Raw genomic sequence first — 5918 nt, forward strand, 5'->3', positions numbered from 1 at the left:
GATAACAAAGAGGACCCTAAGAGAGACATACATAGATATAATCTACATGGGAAGTAGATTCTGAGTAAATTTGGAGCATGGGGACCTTGGGAGAGGGCTGAAGGGGAGGGGAAAGGCAGAGGGGAGCAGAAAAAAATGTAGAGCTCAATAAATATCAATAAAAATGTATAAAAAAGATTTATTTATTATGTATACAGTGTTCTGTCTGTATGTTTGCAGGCCCAAAGAGGGCACTAGATCTCATTATAGATGGTTGTGAGCCACCATGTGGTTGCTGGAAACTTTAACTCAGGACCTCAGGAAAAGCAGTCAGTGCTCTTAACCTCTGAGCCATTTTTCCAGCCCCTCAAATTTCTTTCTTTCTTTCTTTTTTTCTTTCTTTTTTTCTTTCTTTTTTTCTTTCTTTTTTTCTTTCTTTTTTTCTTTCTTTTTTTCTTTCTTTCTTTCATTCTTTCTTTCGTTCTTCCTTCCTTCCTTTTTTCCTTCCTTCCTTTCTTTCTTTCTCATATTAACTTACCTCTGTTATCAGTTTTTGGTAAATTGTTGTAGGTGTAATAATTTTTATTGGTCTGCGGGTGTCACAGCTGCTGCCACAGTGCAGTGAGATGCGGTCTGCTGAAGAACAGTCCTGTGCCACTTTGGTTCTGCATTTTGGTGCCTGGTTAAATACTGAAAAATATGCTTTGCTTTTTGCTTAAGAGCAATTAAATCAATTTCATGCACAGAGAGAGTTTTAGATCACAGAGCCCAGAACTCAAGATCAGGGAAAACAAACCAGGAGCTGCGCATGCACTGCACAAGTTGCTATCTGTCAGGGAAGGGGGGCATCAGGGGTTATGTATTTAGAGATGACTCACAAATCACAGTCTTCTACAGGAACAGGGAGCAGGAACTGAATCCAGCATCCGGAAGAGAGACCATGCTCAAACTTTATGTCTACATTTATAGTATAAGAGGCCATTCCCAAGAGGGCTGGTATCTTAAATGCTATTCACTGAAGACTTTCCCACAGGAGTGTGTTTCATTTTGCAGAATTTGGGAAATTAAAATATGTACAACATAACATAGATACATATTCAGGGTTTCAATGGATACCTGCTTTGAGTTCTGAAAAGATTTTGTAGTCTCAGTTTGTTAGAAGTTATGGCCATTTTGAACAATACTCAAGCATATTTCTCTAGTAAAATGAAACATTTTTGAATTTCACAACATAAAGCATATTGCAGGTATATCACACAATCCTACAGGGCAAGCACTTATAGGAAGATCAAATCGAGTTCTTAAAGATATGATTAATAAACAGAAAGGGCAGGCGGTGGTGGCTCACGCCTTTAATCCCAGCACTCGGGAGGCAAAGGCCAATGGATCTCTGTGAGTTCGAGGCCAGCCTGGTCTACAAGAGCTAGTTCCAGGACAGGAACCAAAATCTACGGAGAAACCCTGTCTCAAAAATCCAAAAAAAAAAAAAAAAAAAAAAAAGGGAGGAGGCGGCGCTGGTGTACACCTTTAATCCCAGCACTTGGGAGGCAGAGGCAGGTGGATCTCAGTGAGTTTGAGGCCAACCTGGTCTACAAAGCAATTTCCAGGACATCCAGGACTGTATGCAGAGAAGCCCTGTCTTGAAAGACCAAAAGAGAAAAATAAATAAATAAACAGGAGGGGTAATAAAGATACACGAAAAATAGAATGTACAATGCTTTATTAAGTTTAAATTTTCTAAATGCTAATGAGAGAAAATGACAGCTGTGGAGAGACATTGAATAATAGAAAAAAGAGCTGAATTAAACCAGCCTGTATGCCTTCAGAATGGAAATCAGGGTACGTGTCATTTTGAGGAAGAGGTTTTGCTTTTGTTTCCACAGGAAAAGAAAAGCTATGAATACCATCAAAATTGATGAAGATTAGATTCAAACAGGAGAAACTTCATGATTAGAAGAGGTGATAGTTCATCGAGCAATGTGACCATTCAGTTTAAACCAACTTAAAAAGCTAACAAATACTTTTCATTTGATCAGCTATAACCTGCCAAAAAAGACTCTCCAAAGTTAGGGTTGGAGCAGGGTTTTATTTTTGTCTTCTCAGGAGAATGAAGGCACACAACTAAGGAATCTGAAGATCACTGGACAAATGAGACACCTGAATAAAAAGAACAAATCATCCTGAGAAAATATCCCAAGACAAGGCATAAATTGGTTTTTTGGTATATCACATTTCCAACAGGATAAAATTTTATAAATCCTCCCACATGTTTGTTTCTGCTGTTTCCTACAGACATATAATACAAATGGTCTTTTTGTAGTCCCAGTTCAATTAAAAATTAATGCTGCCTTTGGAGTTGGAGAATGACTCTTGCCTTATCTAAGCCCAAGCATACTTGTTAAAGGAAAATCCAAAATCTCTGTCTCATGTCAGAAGGACCACCTGATATGGGACAGAAGAAAACCCAAAATTAAGGGACTATTCTATTGCCACTAATCTCATAATTCTTTGATTTTGACTCTTTAAAACATTTTTAAAGATTCATTTATTTATTTATTTGCTTGTGTTTGTATACAGTGTTCTGCCTGACTGCCGAAAGAGGGCACGAGATCAAATTATAAATTGTTGTCACTATGTGGTTGTTTTAAATTGAACTCAGGACCTTTGGAAGATCAGTCAGTGCTCTTAACCTCTGAGCTATCTCTTCAACCGAAAACATTTTTTAAGATATAAATATTATATTTATACCTTTATACTATATAATATTATATTTATACCTTTACATATATAAGTATTATATATATAAAACTTTTGGCATGATATTAATGGTCAATAGAAGACTAACTAATTCTAGAAGGTGGCTCCATCTAGCTTCTTGTACATGATTTTGGGTGTCTCTATCAGGTAACTAAGAATTAAGTTTTGTACTCTGGATTATATAACGAATTATGGTCCTTTAACCTCTTCAAGATCTGCTGCATATACATTTAAAATGTTTTAAGTTTTCTGCAGTGCACCATGGTCATGCCTATCGGTGACCTTGGAAGTCTCCAGAAGGAGGACGGGGCCCTGTGATGCCGAATCCCGTGGACCATGGTAAAGTCAGTTTGCTGACAACAGAACCCAAAGTTGGGCTGTGGGCTACAAACTGCTTGGGGGAATCAACCCCACACAACAGGAAGTAATTTTAAGAACACAATGCCCACATTCCCAAGAGGTGGGGTGAGGTTTTGGTAGTTCGGTGGGTTATAAATATTTGTCATCATTTAGGGAGGTTGGTTATAAGTTGTTATTGGTAATGATCAGGAAAAATGTAGAAATAATGAGATTACATTCAGGAATCTTGTTCTGAAATAAAAAAAAAGAGATATAGAAATAATAGGATAAAAGGGTATATTATTGAATATACTTTTAAACTAAAAAAACAACTACTAACCTTAAATATTTAACATTGGTAATGATTTTTATATATATTGATGCAAATTTGAGATTTTTTATACTAGATACATGTTTTGCTCTTAAGAATTTTGTATATTGATATAAATTTAAGGTTATTTTTGTTAAAACATACTGTACATTCTGTATATACTTAAATGAGTTTCTATTCATTTAAGGTATTGTACCTAGACAGCTCATTTTTTCCCCAGGATTATGAGTGAGGCAATTTATTAACCCAGCATCCTTTGTTCTAATGCTTCTTGTTGGCAGCCGCCACCTGTCCGGCAGTCCTGTCCAGATCTCTCTGTCCCTGAGGTATTAGCTTGCGGCCCCCATCTTGGTCCTTTTCCACCATTTTCAGTCCCTCCAGGGCTTGGAGAACGCGGCGGGCCACACTCTTGGAGCCTCTGCTGAAGTGGCTGGGCCTGACACCGTTTCTCTGCCGTCCTCCACAGATCTTGGTCATGGAGCCAACCCCGGCACCACCACGCAGGTACAGGTGCCGTGCTGTAGAGGCAGCTCGTGTGTAGAACCAGTTCTCATCATAGGGGGCAAGCTCTTTGTGTTTGGCCAGCTTGACTGTGTCCACCCATTCGGGGACTTTCAGCTTCCCGGACTTTTTGAGGAAGGCTGCCAGAGGTCTGACGAGCTCCTACTGGTTAACGTCTTTTACAGTAACTCCAGGCATCGTGCGGCCTCCGCGCTGCTAGGCAGGGGAAAGGGCTAGACAGCTCATTTTATAATGTAATGTAAATTTCTAGTCATTGAAATTTATTATACAAACTTTTAAGATAATAAGAAATGCATGTTAGCAGTTAGTTTCCTATTACAATAAACTTGTCATGTGAGATATGTTTTCAAGGTCAGACAGACATGTATTTTAGATAGACAGGTAATCTTCAAGCACTTCAGATATCTGCAGGATATGGCATTTAAGATGTTTTGATAATATAAGTGTTTTCTTTTATGACAATGAGACATGTCTGCTCCTAGTAATACCAATGAATCTACCTCAGTGAAGGTGATGGGCGGGCGTCAAAGAAACTCCATATGGAGTTTACTTCCTTTGTGGCAAAAGTTAGCCACTGGGCAAGAAACTGCCCCTGCCTCGACTGCTGACAGTGTGCTGTCCTAATTGGACGAGCAGGACACAAAAGAATGTTACTGCTGAACTTTGCCAAGACAAAGCAGGACAGTACTTCAAAAATTCTATTTCACAGAAAATTCTGTCAAATATTCTAGGCTTGTAAGCCAAAGTTGGATACCTCAATGTCACAGAGAAACCTTGGGTGACTGTCCAGGCAGTCAGCTCTGTCGGTCATTTCTTAGTTTTGGAAATTGTTTGCTCTGCACTTCCTGTTTACTCATTATTTCCTTCTCAGGTCTATGATGCTGTTGAAGACTAGATAACTATAATTTTCCTTGTTAAAAAAAGTCAGAAAAGAAACTCACAAAAGAGGTGTAAATTGTATAAAGTCGAGAGACATAAAATGATAGTTCTGGATTGGTAATCCAAGTTAGGATAGAAAGTGAATTAATAATTACACTTTGGACTCACCAAGATAGGATAAAAATGGAGTATTTTCTCTGTATTTGTCAAATGCAAAGTACTGAACATTGTTAATGTAGTTCTTGCCTGTATGTATCTATATATAATTATTGTACTTATTGAATATAGTTTTTCTATGTTAGTTAAAGCCTTCACTTTTTATTTAGACATAAAGGGGAAAATGTTATGTGATATTTTCATTGTGTTCTGACAAATAAAGCTTGCTTGGAGGCAGAGAATGGAGCTAGCCACTAGCTGACCATAGAGGTCTCTGGGTTCATATAGAGAGGACACAGGAAGTGATAAGGTGGGGCTGAGACAGGATCTTGGTCCTTTTGGTCTCAGACCTTTTGGATGGAGTAAGAGAAGACATAGGAAGTCACTGGTGGCCACTCTAATGCTCTCTGATCCTTCAGGGTTTTATATCTGACTCCTGGTTTTTATTAATGAGATTAATTAGATTTACTCTTTATATGTGTGTCTCTTTGTGTGTCTGTGTATGTATGTGTCTATGTGTGTTTCTCTATGTGTCAGTGTGTATGTGTGTGTCTCTGTGTATGTATGTTCTGTGGAGGTGGGGGTGTCTATGTGTCTGTGTATGTGGGAGTGTCTGTTATGTGTCTCTGTATGTGGGTGTGTCTCTGTGTATGTGTTTGTCTCTGTGTGTGTCTGTGTATGTGTCTGTGGGTGTGTCTCTGTGTGTGCATGTGTATGTGTCTGTGGGTGTTAGTGTGTCTATGTGTCTGTGTATGTCTGTGTATGGGTATCTGTGTATGTCTGTGTGTGGATGTCTGTGTGTCTATGTGTCTGTGTATGTCTGTGTGTGGATGTCTGTATATGTCTGTGTGTCTATGTGTCTGTGTATGTCTGTGTGTGGGTGTCTGTGTGTGGGTGTCTGTGTATGTCTGTGTGTCTATGTGTCTGTGTATGTCTGTGTGTCTATGTGTCTGTG

At 38.7% G+C, this 5918-nt stretch overlaps 1 pseudogene; it reads right to left on the bottom strand.

Moving 5' to 3' along the window:
* Nucleotides 1-3667: 3667 nt before the first annotated feature.
* LOC130876484 (40S ribosomal protein S19-like) lies at nucleotides 3668-4105 on the bottom strand (annotated as a pseudogene).
* Between the last annotated feature and the right edge of the window lie 1813 nt (nucleotides 4106-5918).

Source organism: Chionomys nivalis, chromosome 6 (genome assembly GCF_950005125.1).
Source record: "Chionomys nivalis chromosome 6, mChiNiv1.1, whole genome shotgun sequence".
Lineage (NCBI taxonomy): Eukaryota > Metazoa > Chordata > Mammalia > Rodentia > Cricetidae > Chionomys > Chionomys nivalis.